At 41.5% G+C, this 24009-nt stretch overlaps 1 long non-coding RNA gene across 1 annotated transcript; it reads left to right on the forward strand.

The window, feature by feature from the left end:
* The first annotated feature begins 761 nt into the window (after window positions 1–761).
* Window positions 762–23202, forward strand: LOC310892982. The gene is made up of 3 exons (XR_014578606.1): window positions 762–2180; window positions 8783–8880; window positions 19669–23202. It is a non-coding gene; the product is annotated as an uncharacterized lncRNA (long non-coding RNA).
* The last annotated feature ends 807 nt before the right edge of the window (window positions 23203–24009 follow it).

Raw genomic sequence — 24009 nt, forward strand, 5'->3', positions numbered from 1 at the left:
CTTCAGTCAAAATGGTTCCTCTGAAATGCCTCATATTTATTAAATCTCTATGAGTGAGGCAATGGGTTTCCACAGCTGAAGGGCCCTCCCAATTTGTTAGAACTTAGATACAATCACACATTGAGATTTTGCTACAGATAAAACCTGTATCATTACCCATCTGTTTATGTTTGTTCTTTTTTTCATGGACTAAAGAAGACTCAATTGACAAGTGTGGATCTTTTTTCTTTATTTTCCATCCGTGGCTCAGAATTAATGTATTTCTGAAGGGGCTTGAGATACTTACTTAAGATCAAATTCTGATATTTAAATATGTATTCAGAAGTTTACTCTGCTTCTATATTTCTGTCTCTTTGAAAATGTGACTTAGTGCAGTAAGTGGAATGCCATTATCAGCCTAACTATATCTCTATTTTTTATTCCTATATTATTGGTCATTAGGAATCACGAGACTAATGGAATTATTTCTACTCATTTTGGTTTTATAATCTGTTATTCATCAAGTGTTCAGCTTCTGTTCCTTACCTTTTGCTGGGCGTCTTAAGAGACTATAGGTTGCCTCCTATTTAATGTCCAAGAAGTTCTTGCACTGCTTACTACCATGGTCCTACAAGGGCAAGCAAGCTGCTGTTCAGTATGGCTACAAGCACCCATTTGACCAAAAACACCAAGCAGGATGGTTTATATCTGCCTGGAGAGCAAAGGCTTCGGTTCCTATAAAGGCTGAAAATACTGTAGCATACATGGAGTAGTGTACACTTTCTTCCAATGTACTACACTTTTGTAGTATACACTTTCCTCCAGTACCGTTTACTTAACGGTGAGACTCCATAGTGAGAAAGGGCTTCTTTCTTCTAAGATAACTTCATCATTGAGCAGATCTCATTTCTAGGGGAATGGCTTGTCGTCTATTTCTAGAAAATACATTCTTTCAGGGAGTCTTGGCTATGTCTGCTTTCCACATGTATTCTGTGTTCCCATGTTTACTGCTGGAACAAAAGGACAAGGAAGAGAAATGTCTGTGCAAATGAAAATTTCAACCCAAGAGTGAAGAGTCTCAAAGGGTTTTGACTGCAAAGGAACAGGAAAGAAAAAATCCAAGCCAATCTGCCTTTTCCACCCCCTCTATTTGTCAGTTGCTCCCCCTCCTTTAGACTGTCAGATTTCACTCCCATCTACTGTATGGGCACATAAATCTTGCCAGAAATGCTTCACTCACTTAACACCTACCTGCTGGAGCTTAGATTCAGAGAGAGAGGAAAAAAAAAACACAACCTCAAACCCTGGCAATTCTTATAAATCACAGTGTTGCTAATCTCTTTTCAAGAGAGTCAAATGTAAAGTCATGTTCCTTCTTGTGAAAACATTACTAGCCTGTGGGTGTCAACACAGCCTTCTTTTCCAAGAAATCTGTTGCATCCCACAGTGACTCTAGAGAAATTGCACTCTGATGACAGTGAAGAGAGGCTGCTAGAAAAACATCACACGCCAGTTCCATACAACAGCAACCTCAACAAGCACTTGTTTTTGTAAGATCAGTTCTCTCCAGTTTCATGAAAAGCAGAACCAAATTTCACAGATACATTTTAGTGGTTTTGTTTTTACATTGTCATTGTTTTGAGCTCTCCCCTCCACCCTAAAGTCACATTTTTCAGCTTCCTTATTCATTCCATGCCAAGAGGCACTACCCCATTTCTTTACAGCTCTCACGAAGAGTAAACAGCAACTTCAGCCACCTGGTTGCTACCTTTCATGACCTTCTGCACCTTGTCTTCTCACAGTGGGACTGCCTCCTCCTCCGGGGTCTCCTCAGCATCAAGTAGAAGATCTGTCTGTGGCAGCTGTCCTGTTTTGATAAAGGTCTTGTCCGCCGATGAAGAGACCATCCAGGGTCCTTCAAGCCATTGCAGAAGCACAGCTACTCATGAGATCCTGGGGAAATCCCATGCAGAACAACTTCTCAGATTAGTGTCTGGAAGGTGTCCATAGACCTCTTGGATGGAAAGAGCCTTTGCTGGGAAGCATTTTTACAGCGAAGTGGAGGAAATAAGAGATGCTTAATGAAGAAAGGGTAGAATCTCAGGCAGTCAAAATCCAGTGTATTACCAAAGGACAGCACCCATGAAGTACCGTAGCAGCACTTAAAGTCACATGGAATATGAGACTCTTCTATGTTAAAAGTAAGTTCCTCATTATTGGAAGAAGATCCTTTGAACTCATGTGCATGATGAGAAGAACCATAAACTGGTCTGAGATCCTTCCAGTTCCTGCACTAATTGATCTCAATTGTTGGGTTTTATAATTTGAGTGTGTTTTGTCTTTTTGCATTCATTTAACTGGGTAGAGAATTAAGTTCATATATCCATTTGCATGTGTTTGAGTAGTGTCTAGAGCTTAGACCACAACTTTGCTGTATTTCTGTCCAAAAGAATGACTCTGTGTGTGACAAGTTCATATGAAGTCATGGGGCTGTCTGAGAATGCTTCATTCTAGACGACACTTATCCTTTCTGATCCTCCTGCCCCCCTCTCAGCAGTTACCCTGCTGCCAAAGATAAATCAAGACAGCACCTTTTCAGACTGCCCTGAATAAGCAATAGCACATACCACACTCTGTGTCTATCAGCCTATAAATGCACACCTTAGGCATGAACAGGCAAAGCTTCATGCCTCACAGCCTTTAACGGGTGAGTTCGCTGGCTGACAGATGTACGTGTCACCCTGTGATACTTCATTACAGGAGGGTTTGTTAAAAAATAAACAACTTTTGAGCTACCAAAAAAAAAAAAAGAGAGAAAAAAAACGAACTTTTCAAATGCAACTATTCACATGGAAGTAAACGCCTATTCAAGAAGATAAGAGGTAGCAATGAGCTGGTTGCACTTAACACATTGTTCTTTACTTTCACCTCCAAAACAGCAGGAGGAAGAGGCCACCTCCTACGCCTCAAGTTCACCTTCTCACTTCATTAAGCAGTGGGGAGGTCTAGGGAACTGCTGCTTGAGTGTTGACTTTGGCAAAATCTCTACCTTTTCTCCCTCCTTGTTTTTGATTCTCTCCCTCACAGATTGCATTTTGAAATCTCAAAACTCAGGTAAAATCAGCACAAAAGCTGGCTGAGTGAAGTGGCTCCAGGCAGCGACCATGCCAGGGACTTCTTGCAGCACCAGCCTGCCCTACTCCCTCAGCTCATCTCAACCATCCTCTGTTTGTGGCATATCTGTCTTGCAGTCCTCTCCCAAATTCCTTCTCCTTTGATGCTCCAAAAGTCTGGCAACATCTGAAAATAAGGCAGGAAAAAAGGAACAGAAAGAAAAGTCACTGGAAAACAAATGAACCAAAAGACAGAAAAAAAAAAAAAAGGAAAGAAAAAAAAAGAATCATATATGTGTTTCAAATTGACTATTTGAGAATTTGGAAGAAAAAAAAATATATATTTTTTTTCCTATGAATTGCTTCCTGTTAAAAATTTGTAACAAATTCTGATCCCAATAACAGCACTGGCAAGCTGGCATCTATTTTGTTCTGGTTCATTAATCCGTTCTGAGATGTGACAAGCCATATCGTGATTTCTTGGCAAGGCAACATCCAAAAGGCAGTTCTCTGGGTAAATCATAGCTTTAATGACATCACATGGTACTGTGATAATTTACACCACACAAGGGCCTATTCCACTGTCTGAAATCTTTTGCCCATCACATTACAGTTTGTATCCAAGTCAGCTTTACTTTTATTGTTAGCATCCTCATCATTTATTATTTATACTGCAGCAGAAACTTGAAGTCACAGTCAGGATGCAGTCTGCAGAGTGTTAGATGCTGTAACAACACATGCAACACTATTCCGAAGAGCTTTCATTCTTACTCTGCTGCTGCTTGACATATTCCTACCATCCAAAGTCCATCCAAATAGATTTTCACCAAGTGCTTAAATGGCTGAGCTTTGGCCAAGAAGGCACCATGGAATTACTCATAGTGGCAGGCTAGATGAAATGTAAGCATCACCAATTCATCCAATTATTTTTCAATAGAAGCTGGGGCCAGAAGGGACTTTGTATGTCATTACTCTTGATATTCCAGACATTCTTGTTTTGAGTTTGGTTCTGTGGAAGGAAATAATAGTTTGTTTCATTGACAGCAGAGGACAAGTAAAAATTAGCGCATTTTATGGGACATAAAATAGTCCATTAGAAAATGATGTTTAGAGAGAGACATTTTTCATACTACAACACAACACTTCACCATGTTTCAAAATAAAATATTGATGAAAAGCATATGACTATGCTTACCAAACCAATTATTTTTCAAGTCTTCTGTAAGTTCAGGGAGATTATAAGGGAGTAATATTGGAATGTGATGGAGAAAAGTAGGGAGGAAAGTAGTGGTAGTTTAAATTAAATCTTTTTTTTTTTCTCTGTTCAATGAAGAAGTTAATAATGGCCTATCATAAGTTGATTTTGGGAGTGCTTTGTAATTCCATGCTTTAGTTCACTTATTGCTCCCGTACAACTGTACTTCAGCCCAAATCCAAACCATAAATATGGGCACCTCAGGAATTCTGGATTGCTTGAAATCTGAATCCCGATCTCCGTTCTGTATGTGAGCCAGAACAAAAATCTAGATCTGTGTGCCCTCAAATACTAGTGCTTGACTTGTGGGTCCACATATCCTAGGCTGGGGCCTCTTTGCATCAAAAATGCAATTATTATCCAGGGAGCAAGGGAAGGACAATCTCTTTTCATGTACTTAAAAAATGACAGTGGAACAACTTAAACTGTTTCCTAAATGCATGTGCAATCAGTCTGGAAGAGATTCTATAAACAGAACTATCCATGAATCCAAAATCTCTTTAAATTTTTGTTGTAACTTGAGTTAAAGTTCTGGGTTATTCAAATTTATGTGAAATTGAGATAAACTTCCAAGATTCAGTCACTTTTAATAGCATGGGATACAGACTTCTCAAACCTGCTGTGAAAGCTGAAACCTGGGCCAGCTTTTCATCCACAAGCTGAGCTTAACATCAGTAAAAAAGAGTTTGTTCTCTTCTCTCACTTCCTATACTCTTTAAGGGGAAAAAATGGGAATATACAGGACAGCTTAAAAAATTGTTTCTGACAAACATAGTCCTTTCACATGCTGGCACTTCCACCTCGATCAGATGCTTTGTTTTATACATTTATAGCCTGTATGCGTACTCCAGACCTGCACAGTCCTGGACAGACCTGACAATCAGGGCTGCCTTCAGAAGTGACCCAGGGATCTGCTCAGCAAAGCATTTGCCTGCCACCCGGCAGGGGCTGAGCCTGGCTGAATTGGCACCTTAACCCGTACAAAGCCACTGCTGCCAGCTCCACACAGAATTTTTCTAACTCCCTGATCCAAAAAAAATATCTCCAGCCAAAAACCCCTCCTGGCCTGCAAATATGTTCAGGCATACACCTCTGTGCTGTAAATGAAGTATCTGGCGTATTGCAAAACTGTACGGAAGGAGCCAACTGGAACAGAGCAGAGCTAGTGCTGGGAGAAGGTGTCTGAGCTGTTGAATTTAGTGACTACACATATGTCATATCCAAAGGAGCATTACACATTCCGCTTTAACTGTCATGTTGGTGGGCATGAATTTATCACCTGGCCTTTTGATACCTGATAATGGGTATTTTGAGGAGGACTGCTCTAATTGCCTCACGTGGAAGACAGCCATCTGTAATCCTAATTGCAAAGAAAAACAAAGACCTTGTGCCATCCACTGACTTCAACAATGAGATGTAAAGGACTCGAGATGTCCTGTTTAGTTACAGTAACATAGTTAATGCCAGAAATTTGTGCCCAGACCACGTCTTTTCAAGTCCAGGCCAAAAGAAGTGGGGCCAGTCTTTGAAATTAATAATGAGAACTAGCCAGAAGACTGCAAATTATGGGTGCCTTTGGGTACACAAAATATTTCTAATGGTATTGGTATGGACATTTAAAAAATTTAATATTATGCTGTTTCTGTTTGTTAGATTTCAGCTCTTTTTCAGGGTTGAAGTAAGGGGAGAGGAAAGGGAGAAAAAGAAAATTAATTAGAGGGAATTTTGCATGTTTCTTAATGAACTAGGAGAGAGACCAGACTCCATGTCATTTGAGGCAATGAAAAGACCAAAGCATCAAATCTGGGCTTTCATCACAGGAGTCATTTGACGCTGAGAACTGAATGAATGAATGAATGAATGACAACAGCCTGATTTCTGCTCTTTGGTATACATGCATTCAGTTTTATTTCAACAGAATATATGACGTATTACATAAAAGAAGCCTGAAATAATGAGGTAGCCCTAAATTTCCTCAGATAGCAGTAGTAGAGTAGCTAGCAGTCCTGAAATGTTGTGCAATGTGTATAAAGCACTGTATCAAACATCGTTGTGCAGAATTAAATACTACCACCATTTCTATATTTTGCTGTCTGAAGAGGCTGGCAAAGAAAGGCAGAAAAGAAGGCAGGATGGTTTCTCAGAAATCATGGGTCTATTGTTTTCCTGGGGACATAATTCTCTCTCTATGTCTAAAAGACATCTATCTGATCTGGTATCAAAAATACCCAGCAATAAAGTATCTATTTAAGGTCTTGTTAAACTCAGCACACTGTAATGCAAAATAAGTTCATAAATGTGAAGACCATCTGTAAGGTCCCACATGCCTAGGAGGATATGAAGGCACAGAAAATCGTGAGAGGCAGCACCTGGCCATGTAAGATATGGGGGTCCCTTCTAAAAACAACACTTGCAGTTGAACCTTGCAGGCAGAAGATACTCCTCCTACTGTGTCCTGAAGAGGCACCACTTTTCCTCTCATACGTCTGAGCATGAAACAAGGAATAAAGCTTTAAGAGGGGGAGAAAAGGGAACATAGCATCATCTCAAGTGTAGCCGCTGTCTGTATAGCAGTCTGTTAACTTAATTTCACACTTCCCATGTGTGGGTGCCCATCCTCCACACATCGTTCGTGCGCACCTTCCTACCTTCCACACGTCAGTGCTCGGCAGGCCCTTCACTGCTCGCGTCCACCTTCCCGGTGGTCATTTGTCCCCGTGCCCTGGTGCCAGCCAGCAGCACAAGCCCCAGGTACCTTTGGGAAGTGCTGCTGAGTCTCCGGTCTGCAGCCTTTAGCTCAGCAGTAGCTGGAGGGTCCCTTTTGCTGCTGCTGCTCCTCAGCTTCAGGAGTCGTGTGCTCTCCGTGTCACCCAGGGACAGGCCCCAGAGCATGTTGCACGGACTCCCTGTTGCTTAGAAATAAACTCTTCCATTCTGGCAGGTATTTTGGACCCCACTGCCATCCATCAGGGTCTCACTTCTAGCTGTTGAGGATTTTCCAGTCAGCCTGAAGTTTGCTGCCATATGCCTGTGTGAAGTCTGTGTTGGGGCTTTCCCTTCATTCACCAGTTCAGGGAGGAAAGGACACCTTTCTCCCTGGAGCTTTTGGCTGCAGGACTTACAAACTGTCTGGGATCTGTCTGGGATTTCTTCCTCCTTTGGCATCCAGATCCTTTGACACCTAAGGTACTGTGCTATCCTCTGAGCCCCCAGGGCCAAGCCTGCTCTGAGGCATTTTATCAGATACCCTACATGGAGGACCCTTGGTGGAGCTGCTGAGTTTTCCTTGTCTCCTCCACCCCTTTTTGAAAGCCTTCTTAGGAGAAAGCATCTTTTTGCTGACAGTTAGATGAAAAGGGGTTCTACAATTGTTTTTTTTTTTTTTTAACTTTTTTCCTAGGGATGGGAGTGAAAAGAGAAAAAGAGAAATTCTTTACTCAGAGGGCGGTGAGGCCCTGGCACAGGCTGCCCAGAGAAGCTGTGGATGCCCCATCCCTGGAGGTGCTCAAGGCCAGGCTGGATGGGGCTTTGGGCAGCCTGGTCTGGTGGGAGGTGTCCCTGACCATGGCAGGGGGTTGGGATTAGATGGTCCTTAAGGTCCCTTCTGACCCAAACCGCCCCATGATTCTATGATTCTGTGATAAAGAGCTCTCTGCCTCTCAGTCTCTGAGTCACTGAGTTTACGATAATAAAATAGAAGACATAAGAAGTGTTCAAAACAGTCAAGAGGGATAGATTATCACATCAAACAGTCTTGGCAATACTTAGAATTTTCCAAGAATTTAAACATTTCGTGTGTGCAACCAACTTACTATACAACCCAGAAAAAACAAGTTGGCCTAGCTTGGAAAAATCTCATATGCTTCAAGGTATTTGTCTAGGCTCACCATGCTCATTTTTGGTTTTGCTTTAAAATTCTACAAGGATACAGAACTAACCACACGCTAGCTATTTCAGATGAGGCAACGTGGTATTTAAAAGTTTAATATTGTAATCTTAAACCTGTAACCTGGGCCTGCTCACCCTAATACTATTTTCTTGGAGCCATCTTTTATAATAATCTTTGAGAACTGCTTTTTTGCTGTGCACAAATCTTGTCCTTAACCTTGTGTTTTCTATACAATTTTTAAAAAGCTAAAAGTAAGTGATATTTCTGCTTGTTTATGCATAATATATAACCCAAATATGTATTAAAAAAATGAAGCGAAATATCCAAGCAGATGAAAAATGCCAACCTATATAGAAATGAAATAATACTTTCATTTGAGGATTTTTTATTATTATCAATTTATTTATCTGATGACACTGTATTGGTATGAGAGTACAGTTACAATTTTAATGCTCTTCCAGATAAGTTTTATGCTTTTTGATACATGACCGACAGAATATTCCTTTCCAGAGAATGAAATAAAAACTATTTTATTTTTCTTCCCAGCACAGCCTCTTTGTTCCAGAACGTTATGATGATGACCAAATGCCTCTGTCTGATAACTTGGGCAAGTCGCAGAGAACCACGCTGCCTGTCCATGCCAGGTAAGTTTCTGGATCTGCTAGGGTCAAACCACCAGCAGATGCAGTTGGAGATTAATTATGTTCTAAGCAGTCTCTGCCCCGTGCCTTTTTTTCAAAACAGCAGTTAAGTAACTACAGACCTATGGGACACACACAGTCCTGTTTTCATCCCCAGATGATTTTCTTTGCAGTTTGCCTAAGGAGCTATCTGTCTCCTGCCCTGCCTAGTCTTCCCTCTCCTCGTCTTCTTCTTTCTCTCCCAAGCCCTGCTGAAGCACAATGTTTCTGTGCAAAACATATTCCCCTTGTTTCCCCCCATGGCATGCTGGGTGCAACGTAATTCGTTTCCATGATTCAGTTCAGGAAGAGCATCAAGTGAGAGACTTGAAGAGCTCCATATGTTTAGCCTGTCAAAGAGAAGATTCAATAGCATTTTATTATAAGTACCTTATGTACTTTAATCTAGCAGAAGCCAAACATGAATCAGTATCTGGAAGTTATATCTGGACAAATTCAAATGAGAAATAAGGAACAATGTTTCATGATAATTATTAATTATTTGTGCAAACTACCACATGAAGATGTGAATCCTTTAACTCAAGCCCAGGTGCCTTTCTGGGAGACATGCTTTAGGCAAATACAAGATGTTGAACCCAGGATAAGGGTAGCTGGGTGAAATTTTCTGGAAGTCAGACTACCAGTTTGTTTGGCCTTGAAGTGCAGATATCTACTAATCACCTGGTTTTAAGTGTGTTTCTCTTGAATACAAAGGGTTCAAAGTGGAAAACTATGCCAAAAGATTAAAAAGTAAATCTGTAGTGTACACCATTCAAAGCTGGTAAGCCACAAGAAAAGATTATAATATTCTCTTCACCATGGAAACACAAATATACTGAAAAAAAACAAAATGTTGGTTGTTTTGTGATAGAAGACAAAAAGGGACATGAATGCTCTGAAGTGAGTTGTTAAAAATAAATAATAATAATAATAAAAAAAAAAAAACAGCTGAGGAAATCTGGGTGACTGTTGCAGGCAAAGCATATAAATACCAGGGAACTCTGTAAAATGCACCCTGTAATTGCAATGGAAGAGAAGCAGCAAACTCAAACACCAGAAAATACATCTCTTGGGAAAGATCCTGGTAAACCCTGAAGACCGCACTCAGAAAGCCAGGCATATAGCTACAAGTTGAGAAGAAAGGCTTTAAAAAAGCATGGAAAGAAGGAAAACGATTTAAAAAAAAAAAAAAAAGAGTTAAAAAAAAATCAAGTTGGGTCAACAGTTACTAGACTTATGGCATTTCAAAAAAAAAAAAAAATTAGGTGACTGTTTTTCAGGTTAGCAATATTTTCTGTTGCTAAGACACAGATGTGATTTTTCTGATTGCCTGAGACTGGTTTATCAGTAAGCATTCTATTAGAAATAAATTCATAAGCTGACTGGCACACTGTGGTTATGTAAATCAATGTCACAAACGTGAGGAGATACATACTGGGAAGGACAGCCACAAATCCAAGGCCACTGTTTGGGTTTCTGGGGGAACAGAAACCTCCTGCTCTAACACTTATTCTCAAGTGTCCGTAATCAGATGTTCTGGTGGGAGAAACCCGTGTGAATACAGCACTTGACAATATGATCCTTGTCACCAATAGTCCTTCATTCCTGGTGTATTTTCACTCTCCCTTTGGTGAACGTTCTTCCTCTTTGCACACTTTATCCCCATCCTCTTGCATACTGTTTCTTCTTTCCCTGGTGTAAATCAGGAGTAAGTTGAAGTAAGGGCCAAGGCTGCTTTTGCTCTCATCAGCTTCTGGGAGGACTTCTCAAAGTCCAGGACACTGCAGTCTGTCATTGGGTAGTAATGGGGAACAGGTAAAACCCTGCTGCTTTGCCTTTGTTTTCTTCTGAGAGAAAGCAGCACTTTTTATTACTATTATTTTTTTTTTTATGAAAGCAACTGCAGCAGTTAGACAATATTGAATGCCTTGAGGGTTGTTTGCATTGGGAAAAGAAACTGGTGCTGGAGCTGGGTGCTTTGTGCAAGGCTGATTATTGAATGAGGACGTCAGGAGCCCTGTTTCCCTGAACTCAGCATGGACAGTAAATAGGACTCAGTTTCTATTTCAAGGCTCTTTTCAGCCAACACAATCCGTAATACAAGTTCTTTTTTCCTTGGTCTCTCTCTCTCTCCACAGCTTTATCTTAGTAGCAAATGACAAGTAATTTTTTTTGGTGTGTCCTCATTTTCCATCTCTCTATTCCTTTTGCTGCAGATAGGACATGCTCACTCAGATGGTATTAATTCAATCCCTAGATCATTTTGTTCTCTGTATTTTCATTCAGGCCACCATCTAGATGGTAGCAGAAACAAAGACACCATTAATCTGTCCACTGTTTCACTGACTAGAAGGTGTTATGTTCACCAAATCGAAAGCAGAGATGTGACTGTGCGTGGCTCAAAGACAAGGTATGCTGAGGGCCATTCACTTGTCAAGATAAGCACAATTCAGCTGTAACTTCCTTGGTCTCTTTACTTGAGTTGCTAGTATGTATAATGGCAAACCACTGAGGAGAAGTTTGTTTCCTAATACAGATAAGTTTCAACCCCCAAACTTCATTTTCTGAAAGCCATGCCATACCAGTTTATGTCCTCTTGAGATGCAACTCTCTAAGGGTGCAAAGTCAAAAAAGGAAAAAAGTCTTCAGAAATATGAAAGGGTGCTTATATGAAAATGTTGAAGAGCTCACAGTTTTCTTTCTATACCAAGCAAACGAGTTTGTTTTGTTTTTAAATTGCTTGATACTGTGTGGCCTAAACCACATCCAATGTTCTGGAAGGCTATGCCTAATGGATGGGCAGAGAGTGAGCAGAACCTCAATAACTTCGACGATAATGTGAGACACAGAACAGAAGAAAGCATATGCAAAGGCTCCACTTCAGTTCCTATCTGAGCAGAAATCACTGTTTTGTTTGTTACTTATTTTCCAGGTTGGTTTGCAAGGGGGTTGTTTCCTGTCAAACACAGCCTCTGCATTTTGAAGAGACCTCTTAAATCAGACCTGTGATAAAGTAGCTTATAATGCTGAACTGTCCAAATGCAGTTTTTTAAAAATCAGGTCAGAGAAATCCTGTCTATGAAGAGGGTCAAACAGCAGAAAGGAGAGGGGAAAAATAAAAAAAATAAAAATGAGAGAGAGAGAGAGAGAGAATGAATGTCTTTCCTGTTCCCATTTAGCCTGAATAAGAAGGGGAAAAGGGAAGACAGAACTAGAACAAAACTATTTCAGGCTCCTTTACAACTGACAATCTTTGTTATTTACATATAAAACCAGACTGGACAAAGCACTAAAAATACATTGAATCTCATTGGGAACAATCCTGTATCAGCAGGGAAATATAGCAGTTGACATAAGTGGCCTTTTTCTATCATTAGCCTCTATGATTCCATACCCATTTCATCCACAGCATGTATGTTTCTTGCAAGTCTCTCTGTAATAATAGTACCAGAAATACAATCCACTGCAGCGCTCGTTCTCTGCACTACTGAGGAATGGTCTCTTTTTAATGCTTGTCATATTGGTATGGACGTTGATGACAGACACCCTGATGCTCCTCTCTATTCCAACAGTTTTATACCAGCATAATTCAATTGGAAAAAAAAATGTACAAGCAGAAAATCTCATGCAGGTTTCGGGGTGATTTCTACAGACAAGAATAGATGACACGTCATGCTACAGAACTCCTGAAGAAGACGAGCACTGTTATCTGCCATTGATATACGCACAACTTACTTATCAGACATTAAACAACTGCCGTGACTTTTCCACTTTCTCCTAGTTCTCCAGGTCTGGAATTATCTGTCCTGATTATACTAAAGGTGTCCTGTCAGTGTTGCAGCAAAAAGTATTTTTACAGGACAAATTCCCCCTGCCCTGATGATAATAGGGATCTTCATTAGCAAAAGTGTAAGTCCTAAGAAGAGTCTCAGTTAACACCAGATAATTCCCTAATGTTCTCTTGGAAGGCAGAATGCCATACAGGGTGTCCACGCATGTTTTACACCCTTCCAGCACTTAAATAGCATATGCTGTGTTTTCTGTTTGAGGTTACCACTTAGGTGAAGACTCCAGCTTGTTTAAGTATGTGAATACTCTAACTGAAGCCAAAGTACTCAGGAAATTTGTTCAATAAGTTTTTTGTTGTTTCAAGTGCTTCCCACTGAGGTTATATGAAGATCACCTGTGATGAGGCTTTCTGGTTTCTCTGTATTATTAAAGAACTGACCTGGCATGGCATGCAGGTCTATGCCAGGCAAGTATTATCTAGGTAGACGTTCCTCTCCACACTTTCAGCTTCTCTTGGCAGGCCAGTGGATTTGTTTCTTTCTCTCTGAGTTTGGTGTGGCCAGTGCTCAGGGAAAGGGGAACCTTTGGCTGGCAGACATTTCTTATTGCAGATTCTCTGAAGCATATTGTGCCATCTGAAGGCGAATCCAAATAAAAATGACTGTCTTAGAAACATTTTTAATTCCTAGCCAGCATAACTACAACTCAAAGCAGAGAGGTGTTCTATGCACAGATTGACCAAGAGTTCACTTAGCCCCTTCCCTCAGCTGGAAAAAGATGACAGAGTTACAGTCGATTGCCTTTAACACATTAATCATGAACTCACTTTGGTTGTTTCTGACCCAGTTGTATCGGTTTAATGACAGAATAAAGACTACTCCTCGTGAAAGCGTACACTTCCTACTCAAGCTGTCTAGTCTGTGAAGTTGAGCATTCAATTTGACAGATGATTATTGCAGTGCTACGTGCACGGACGGGTGTATCAAATGCCTGCCACTTCCTCCTCTTAGGTTTCAGATTCTGGGCACCCGTCATGCCACAGCTCCACAGCAGGAGTAGCGGCCAAGGCAGCTAGTGAAAAAATCCTGAAATGCCTTGTTTTACAAGCTGAAATACAGAGTGATAACTTCAGGAAGTTTGTTCATACTTTGGAGAGGTGATTGAGGGAGGAAGCAAGTGCATGTGTACAGAGCAAGTGGATTGTTTAAGCCAACAGTCCAGAAATGCAAAGCAGGGATACAAGGTCTCTTGGAAGAAGCTGAAGTAGACTGTACTCCTTCATAATCAACATGAACAATGTGGGTGTTCAGAATATCGCCAAGTCCTAGATTTTGACACAAGATTTTAGGCCAGCACAAAAAAACATCTGTTCAAATTCATCTTCACCAGCACTTCTGTAGTGTAGCAACTTGCCAGTTGCATAATAAAATGAAACTGGGCATGTTGCCTTATGTTTGGCACTTTGGTTTATTTACATTTTGCGTAGGTGCCCAAACATAATCGGGCAATGATTGATGAGAAATTCACACTATTATTGCACGTTCTTAATTTATTAGGGGTTCTTGGACAACTGAGACATTGTCACACAAAAACTGAGAAAGACAGAAGGCTTTTTTAAGCCTGCTTCTCTAAGCTAATGAGATTTGTGCATTCCCACTGTATGCGCATTTTTAATTATGTACAAATACGAGTACCTGGCAATACTTTTTGATCCTGTTCACCGATTTGAAAGGAGAAAAAAAAAAGCAGGAAGAAGGGAAGAGATGTCAAATATACACAAATATACAACTTTCAGCCAAATTTATAAAAACAGACAGAGCGCAAGCTAATTAAAATCTGCATTAGAGAAAAGAAAGGTCAAGAGGGAGAGAAAGAATGAAAAATTAAATGTCTAGCTGTGGAAAAGACTTCAACTACAGTTCGTATCTTTGTAAAATCAAGTTGATCAAACTCAAAAACTACAATAAATTAGGTTTCCTTTATTCGAAGTGCTTGGGGAGTTACTTGGGATTTTGGTTTCTTTATGCAATGACATTTTCCTGAAAAATACTCCTTACACATACTACTCAGCTATGTATAAAGGGGCATTAAAAATGGGAGTCTGAAATATTTAAAGGGAAAATTAACGAGTGAGAAAGGGATTCTGCTGAACCAATTGAACTTCACCATCTCCCTTTCTTTGGCATCTAGAGAAAGCCCCATTATAAAAACAAGAAAGCATGACACCGTAAACCACTTTTTTTTTTTTCTCCTATTGAGAGCTTCAGACATACAAATGAGTTCTTGCCAGATAGCAAGTGAGATTGTATCAGTTCCAAACAACTGACTCAAAAAAAATAATGAAAAAACAAACAAACAAAAAAATGCAGGCACCCTGAGAGTCCTCTCAGCTTCAAAACTGTGGAGATCATTTTGCAGAAGCAAGCTTTGCTCTTGGGTTACAAATGTTTATGCCAAATTTCAGCTCAAAATGCTTTTGTCTTTGTGTGAGTGAGTATGTGTAAAATTATTAATCTTTGAAAGCTGGGATTTGTAATAATGGAATTATTGACATTTTCTTGGCTCTAACTTTGCAGATGTGATGCTAAGGACAAGAAACATTCCCACTGTTTGATGAAAGGGGTTTCCAGGAAACACTAACAGTAATCATTCTTTAAGCAGAAAATGTTTTCCATCATCTGGCTGTAGATGACTATAAATAAAGGACTCAATCTCATTTTTATACAGTATTTCTACACTGTAAGAGATGTAATGATATATTGCACAGCTTGCAATGGAATGCATATACACAGTGAGGAGATTATAAACAAAGTTCATATGCACCACAATTGTGTGTGTTTTAAGCAGTGGTGTGAAGGAGAGGTCCACAACTGCACTTGTTGCCTTGGTTAATGCAGAAGGCTCCGATTCTTGTGCTGTAGCTAAATTGTTTTAGAGACAAACATCAATATGCAGGCAAAGGATGGAATCAGTATTTGTTTGCTAGCATTAAAGAATGTTTACTAAAAGCAGCCAAAATAAATGCTACCATTTCTTTTTTTTCCCCAACAATGTCAGTAAGTGTCGTTCTCACCACACCACCACCACCACCACCCCCCTTCCTCTCATCTCCAAGTCTGGAATATATCAAACAAAACATTGACCTTCCCTTGTAGAACAGGGGTGGTAAGGAGCCCTGACAGGGTACTGCCCTGCTTGTACTCACAGCCAGACTCTGCTCTCCTGTTCCTCTGAGACAGCAATGAGCTGTAAGCCCACCAGGAAAGGTTCAGAAGAGGTAACCAGTAAAACCTTAATTGTTAGGGGAAACAAAAACCTTAGAAATGTCTTTACTCTGCAGGAGAGTGTGATTCAACAGACACTGAGCTAGCACTGGTGTAGGTCAGACAGCCCAGCACCCTCTTCAATGGGGATAACAGCTCAGGCCCACACAGGCAAGGCACCAGACTCAAGCTATTAAATCTCACCAACAGGATTGTGCTGTAGCAGCTATGCAGCTTCCCACACGGAGGCAGCAGGACTGCCAGCACCTCTGCAATGAGCTCCAAGAAGTGCGTGGCTCTGGCATGCTCGTGGTCTCTGGGCAGCAAGGATATTCTGCGCACTCCAGGAACATGGGTCAACAACATCCTCCAATATGAGGATCACAGAGCTGAGACAAGCCAAGTAAAGCATTCCCTTCCCTTCCCTTCCCTTCCCTTCCCTTCCCTTCCCTTCCCTTCCCTTCCCTTCCCTTCCCTTCCCTTCCCTTCCCTTCCCTTCCCTTCCCTTCCCTTCCCTTCCCTTCCCTTCCCTTCCCTTCCCTTCCCTTCCCTTCCCTTCCCTTCCCTTCCCTTCCCTTCCCTTCCCTTCCCTTCCCTTCCCTTCCCTTCCCTTCCCTTCCCTTCCCTTCCCTTCCCTTCCCTTCCCTTCCCTTCCCTTCCCTTCCCTTCCCTTCCCTTCCCTTCCCTTCCCTTCCCTTCCCTTCCCTTCCCTTCCCTTCCCTTCCCTTCCCTTCCCTTCCCTTCCCTCCCCTCCCCTCCCCTCCCCTCCCCTCCCCTCCCCTCCCCTCCCCTCCCCTCCCCTCCCCTCCCCTCCCCTCCCCCTCCCCCTCCCCCTCCCCCTCCCCCTCCCCCTCCCCCTCCCCCTCCCCCTCCCCCTCCCCCTCCCCCTCCCCCTCCCCCTCCCCCTCCCCCTCCCCCTCCCCTTCCCCTTCCCCTTCCCCTTCCCCTTCCCCTTCCCCTTCCCCTTCCCCTTCCCCTTCCCATCTCAGAATAGCCCAAGTTGGAAAGGACCCACAAAGATCATGGAGTCCAACTCCTCGCTCCACACAGGACCACCCAAAAACCAGACCCTATGTCTGAGAGCCTTGTTCAAGCGCTTCTTGAACTCCAGCAGCTTGGTGCCATGACCACTGCCCTGGGCAGCCTGTCCCAGTGCCTGACCACCTCTAGGTGCAGACCCTTTCCCTAACCCCCAGCCTGACCCTCCCCTGTCCCAGCCCCATGCCGTTCCCTCGGTTCCTGTCGCTGTCCCCAGAGAGCAGAGCTCAGCGCCTGCCCCTCCGCTCCCCTCGTGAGGGAGCTGCAGGCCGCCATGAGGCCTCCCCTCAGCCTGCTCCGCTCTGGGCTGAACAAACCCAGGGGCCTCAGCCGCTCCTCATATGTCTTGCCCTCCTGACCCTTCACCGTATTTGTAGCCCTCCTTTGGACACTCATAGTTTTATGTCCTTCCTTGTATTATGGTGCCCAAAACTGCACACAGTACTCGAGGTGAGGCTGCACCAGCACAGAGCAGAGCAGGGCAATCACTTCCCTCGACTGGCTGGCAGTGCCATGCCTGATGCACACCAGGACACAGCTGGCCTTTTTGGCTGCCCATGCACACTGTTGACACATATTCAACTTGCCATCTACCAGAGTCCTTGGATCCTTTTCCATGAGGTTGCTCTCCAGCCTCTCATCCCCCAGTCTGTACATATAGCCAGATGCGTTTTCCCTTCCCATTTAGGTCTGGCCATTTCATAACAACTTGGGAAGAAAGTGGTCAGAATAAGTCAGATAAACCTCTGAGTTGCTGGACAGACAAGGAAGGTACCAATTAAACAGACTCAATTTGAAAGTTTATTTTCCTGCTTTCTTTGTATTCAAGAAATAGCTCTGGCCTGAATCAGAATGCACTTGCCCATTACCATCTCTGAGTATCCAGGAAAGTGCTTTCCTCCATCCTTGTCCCATCCTGCTGCAGGATTACAGTCGTTCAGCCATGTGGAAGCTATTGCCTGCCTGGGTGCAGCATGAGACAAAGCAACATCAGGCAAAGAGTGAAAAATAAAAACTGAGAAAGTTAATAACTACCTATATTTGTATTACCAAATCTGTAATGAGGGTAAACCTTAATAACCATAGCCCAGCACTGGAAAACTACACACCTTTGAAAAACAGATTTCACCCTCTGGCTATTCCCCACTGATGATCTGCATTGCAGATTTGCAGCAATTTTTACATAAACAGAGACTTTCACAGCATCATAGCAGTGTCTGTCTGCAAGCAAATGACCACACTGGGAAGCAGGAGCTGTGAGGCTATCTAACGATTATATCAGCATAGATGTGTCATTGCTGTTTTCACAAGGCATCATAGAGCCTTGCAGAAAGTCATGTGAGAGTGAGTGAGAAATCAGCTGAATCTAATAAGAAAATGGGATAATTAATATGAACTCTATGAGGAACTGTTTGTAAAGCAGTATGCAGGGTTCTCTGTTCAGCAGCTCATTATTCAACCGAGCCCTAGTAAAGCTTCCCTGTCTCCATGGAGCACAACGCAAATAAAAAACAGCTTCATTTTCCCCATCCTGTCCCTGGAGTACACTATTTAAGGTGATCGTACTTTTCCTTTTTTTCACAGAACTTTTGCTCAATGTGCTTATGGGCACCTAAGCTGTTATTAAACGTGCTAGCTGAGGAAGTAGAGGCAAGCTAGCCAGAGCCACTTGGAGAGGGCAGCCCCACTGCCCTCTGGCTTCTCCTGAGTCTGCTCAAAGAATGAGGAAGCACACAGGTAACAGATTTCTTGTGAGGCATGGAAAGTGTAGGTGAAGCAAGTTCTACAAAGAATTTCAAGCTCACATCGGGAGGTTTTCTTGGAAAGAAGTTTTCTCTTTGAGTGATAATCAGATAATCCCAGCATTGGCAGGAGATGTAGAATCTCACCCACCCCCTGACGCTGCATTGTTTGCAAAGGGAAATTTCAGTGAGCAGAGAGGAGAGAGGAGGGAGGAAGAAGAAGCATCAAGCTGGCTGCTGCTGAAGGGATAGGTCCAACATGACGTGATGTACTGCTGCTGCCACAAGTCAGCCAGCATTGCTTCTGCCCCACTGCCTACCTTAGAGCATGGTAAATGCTCTTCCTTTCCCTACTGCCAAGGACTTGTTTGCTAATGGACTGCTGACAGATGGATGAGAACATTTGTTTTATTTTTCTCCTTTTCTTCTCTGCATTTTTAAAAAACTCCCCTTGTGAAGAAACAAATGGCATCCGTTCATCCATTCCTCTGCGATCTAATGAAATGTGGGCATCTCCCTGTTGATTCAAATAGCCCTTTTCAAAGTGAAAAAAATAATAATAATGATAATAATAGTAATAATAAAAGCAGCTGTGATCTGTTTTGTGAAATGCAACAACATGCCATTAGGCTTTCTTGTATTTGGTGCAAGAAATCCAGTCGTAATGCTCTTGGGCACATCAGAGCTGTGCTCCATGTCTGCTGATAAACCAACAGCAAACAAGAGACCACTGCATCAGTAAGGCAAGGACATGTAATCATTGTGTCCAAGGTTTTAGCATAATGTCTAGGTAGGAAACCAAGGCCAATACATGAGCAAAGACATAATTTAGCTGCAGAGTTACACAGTGATCTGCCATCTTTATTTCTCTCCTTTTTTTTTTAGTGTTCATGATCACATTGACTTTTCTTCTTCCACAGGTCATTCAGAGATGTCCTGGGCAGAAATGCATGTGCCCATGCAGGGTGCTGAATGTTCAGAGGCTTGTACCCATCTTCAGTGTGGTGGAACTGCTATGCACAGGCAGAACATCTGCCTAGGATCCAGACTTTCCAGCCATGTCTTCTTTCTTTGCCCAGAAACTCTGTCCAGACATGATCTGAAAAATACATGTCCATTTGGCCTGGATTTGTAGATGTTCAGCAGTCCAGAAGGAGTGATATTTCCAGTCAGAAAATGAGACAAGATCAACAAAACCCAGACACATGACAGCTGTATCTCTTCCAACACAGATGGACTGGATGCATACTCCCTTGGAAGACACTTTCATCTTTATACCTAGGTTCCAAGAACTTTTATTATAAACTGGAGCCCTTTGTGTCAATTTACCCTTGTTTCAGCAAATTTCAGCTCAGCCTTGCTTCTAGGCTCCCGTTTGTGAGCCCTGACAGTCAGCCAAGGAAATTAATCTGTGTTGCCTGACTGCAGGGTCTAAAAAACCAAAAGAAACCCCAAAAGCTAAGTAGCAGTTCACATGCAAATGTGATGCCTAAAAAACGTGTAAGGGATGTCTCAGTGGAAAGAGAATTAAAGACCAACCTTAAATCCATTGCTGATGATGACTCAAAAATGAAGGAACAGGAACATAGATCAAGTAGATGGGGGTTCCTAAAACGTTCTCTGGAACAGCAAACCACACTGAGGAATCCAAGCACTGCAAATGAGGCACTAAGCTGCATTTTGACTAAGCTGTCCTGAAAATGGCTGGTACATTTGCAGCAGAAGAGATGCTTTCTGGGAGCGTGTAGCTATCACTACTCAATCAGACAGGCAGTCATAATGAGAAGGCAGCAACCCCTCTCCCCACACACCCCAAATAATAGTTCAAAAAAAAAAAAATAGAGTAGCTGGATGTATTTTTTCCCATTTTCTTCTTCTTTTTTTTTTTTTTTTTCTCTCACTAGCCACATAAGATATATTGGTAGGATTTTGTTTGTTTGTTTGTTTGTTTGTTCGTTTTTCATTTGTGTCTCAGTGACATGCAAAATGTGTGATATAGGATATAATATAAGGATATAATTCCAGTCAGGCAAATGGCAGCTGCCAGTGCCAGGAGGGGAAAAGTTCTTACAAGCTAGTGATCTCTTAGATCCTTACAGTTGTGTTTTGTTTATGGGCTTGTTGTTGTATGGTACATAGAAGATACTGGTAATAATCCCCCAAATTATTTTTTTATGATTTGGAGTACTCCGTGTGTTATTTACGTCAGAATCAATAGAACAGTTTATATGACCAAAAAAAAAAAAAAGTGTTGCAGCAGTTAATTCAAATACAGAAATTTGTATGCAAGTGGAACTGATCAATCCAATAAAAATGATTGCCAAGATTCCTGAGTCTTACAGAAATACTTTCAATAAAGACATTTTTAATAATAATAATAAAAAATGAAATTAAATATATAAGAGCATAGGATTCAAATGGAAAGCAAACCTTCTCTGAACAAGTGAGGAAAAAAATCTACACTTCGATTAAAGCCTGTTTTTATAAATTTATTGAAACAGTATGGATATTTTAGTAAAGGATATAATTTATTTTTTAATTCCAGGTTGTTCACTCAGATCTCTTTTGTCTATGCAGTTTTTTGAGGGAGAAGTATCTAACTTGGTGGTAGTTTCTCTTCCCAGATTTAGGCAAATAAGGCACATCTTCAAGCTTGTACTGATGGATCTCCACAACAAGATCTTACTGCTTTCACTTGCGAATTGATAAACCCCAGGCCCTAGCTAAGATAGTATTTGTAGAAACTACAAGTCTCTCCAGCTAGAAACCCTTGCCCACCTTTTCTGACATTTTAGAAATACCTGGTCAGAGGAGGGAGATGTGGTAATAGTGTTTCCTTCCCCTCAGCACTCCTTTAACTCATTAATGTGCAGTCAAATTCAGTCTAATGCAGGTGAGACTGTAAGAAATTATATGTCTTTTGTGTCAGAACGGGTCTGAAATGCCAGTCTAAGAAGAAGACTATCAGGAAAAAAAACCAGAAAGAATAGAGGCTATAGTGACAACTGTCTGCTCTCAAGAGAGAGTCAGCCGTGACTGGAAAGCAAAGCACATAGTTAGCTGGTGCTCACTTGTGTTAGTATTAGTATAAAAGAAACTGAGCTTCCACAGAAGGGCAGGACAAATTCCACAGGAGAGGACAACTCTTCAGATTTGGGTGATAAAACTCTTTCTTTCTCCTGACCATGGCAGGGACAATTTGATACCAGGACTGCTCTGTTCTAGTCATTTTTTAATCACAGTTGGTTTCATTCTAACTTCAGAGGTTGGGTTATGGCATGGCTGGGTACATGGTGGAACAGTAGTTGTTACCTGCAATGTGCCATGGCCTTTCTGTGAAGCATAGAGGCACTTGCCTTACTGCAACTATATCTGTAGCTGATCAGAGGCAATAACACTGATGTTCATTATGCACGTGATATCTGTTGTGCTGTACTCGAACTTGTGTTGTGATGGCCTGCTTACACATCGTCTCTGGGTAGATGGGGAACACTTGCCAGAGGGTGCTCACATCATGAGATAAAATGGTCATTCTAATGCTCAGGCACAGTTTTTTTCCTTATGCTATAGATAGATTCAAATGAGTGTCTGCTGGCTTGCCAGACAGAAATAAATCTCATACATTAATAATTGCTCATAGAGAAAGAAGTCCTCGCTTAAGTTTCTTAGACAAAGATATTGGCTTTGTAAATAGTTCCCAAGCTATGATCTGGCTGGAGGTATTCAGTATATATGGGATCTGGTTTTGAAATTATAATTTCAGAATATGGGCTCATCTTTTGCCTTAAATGTATAAACCTGTCTGTGAACCCAGATAAAGCATCCTCCAGTTCACTCACCTAAACTCCATTGCTTGTTGGTGAGAAAGGCAGAGTAGCCTGGTTACAGATCTGATTGTTGTAGAAGCCATTTCATATAATCACAGAATCATTAAGGTTGGAAAAGACGTCCAAGGTCATCTAGTCCAGCAGTCCACCTACCACCAATATTACCTCCTAAACCATGTCACTAAGTACCACATCTACCCTTTCCTCAAACACCTCCAGGGACAGTGACTCCACTGCTTCCCTGGGCAACCTGTTCTAATGCCTAACCATTCTTTCTGAGAAGTTTTTCCTAATATCCAACCTGATTTCTCCCATCTACAGCAATTCCCACATCTCTGGAAAATTATGACTATTAACTGTGCAATAATTACATTGACAGGAACAAAATCATGGATCTGAGGTCTCCCCACCACAATCACAAACCCAGATGATGGAGACAAAACAAGAAATGTTGCTACTAGTCACCATCAGGCAGACCTAGGCTTGCGTATTTGTGGTGTATATGAAATGAATGACCTTTGGTGTGACACATGCTTAGTCATTAATGCACAAAACCCAGTCATCTACTTCTCCTACGTTACCAAACTGTTTTCATGTTCCAGAAAATAAGTATTCCTACGAAGTCATTCCTCCCAGGCTGCTCTCTCTTCCTAGATTTTATCACTTTCAACCTGGTACCAAAACTTTGAACAGCAACACAAGAAAAGCAATCATTAGAGACATATTTAATTAACCCCCAACATTTAGACTCACAGGTACAAAAGTAATCATTCCTGACGTCAAGGTTGCCAGTTACATATGGCAGCATAATGTAGGTCTGTGTGGAACAGAAAGAAATGAATGTCTGAAATGAGTAATCAAGCCAACAGTGAGAAATAGGTGCAGTAGTTTGGAAAATGAGATTAACCAGTTATCTTTTGACATAACAGTATCATTTCTGTGGGCTATTTCTCTGTCTGTGAGAGACAAAACAAATTCAACAGCCTGACGGTGACCATAACCAGAGAGGAATATGCCCTTGCTAAAAGTATTTATTTCCTCCTCTGAAGCTTATTGATGTGCTCCATGAGATTCAGATCCAATAGAGGATCAAGGGGGTTGTATCTGACGTCAGTTTCACAAAAACAGCTTGGAGAAACACTTTGATTTTATCTTCCAAAAGAAAAAAATGTTATTACAAGACCTCAAACTCCACTTTCACTCATGTGTGCAGTAACTCATATCAAAGTGTTACCAATACACATTTGATTTTTTTTTAAATTCTAACAATGTTTAAATTCCCCAGATTTCCTGATAGTAGATGTTAGTTACATATTTTTCCATGGAATTTTTCCATCAGAAAATTGTGCCTTTAGAAAGTTCAAGGTTCTATTTTTGTTCAATTTTAAAGAGGAAAAAAGCCCTAAAATCTTCATTTCAAGAAGGTTAGTTTCC

This window comes from Anser anser, assembly GCF_964211835.1.
Source record: "Anser anser genome assembly, chromosome: 1".
Lineage (NCBI taxonomy): Eukaryota > Metazoa > Chordata > Aves > Anseriformes > Anatidae > Anser > Anser anser.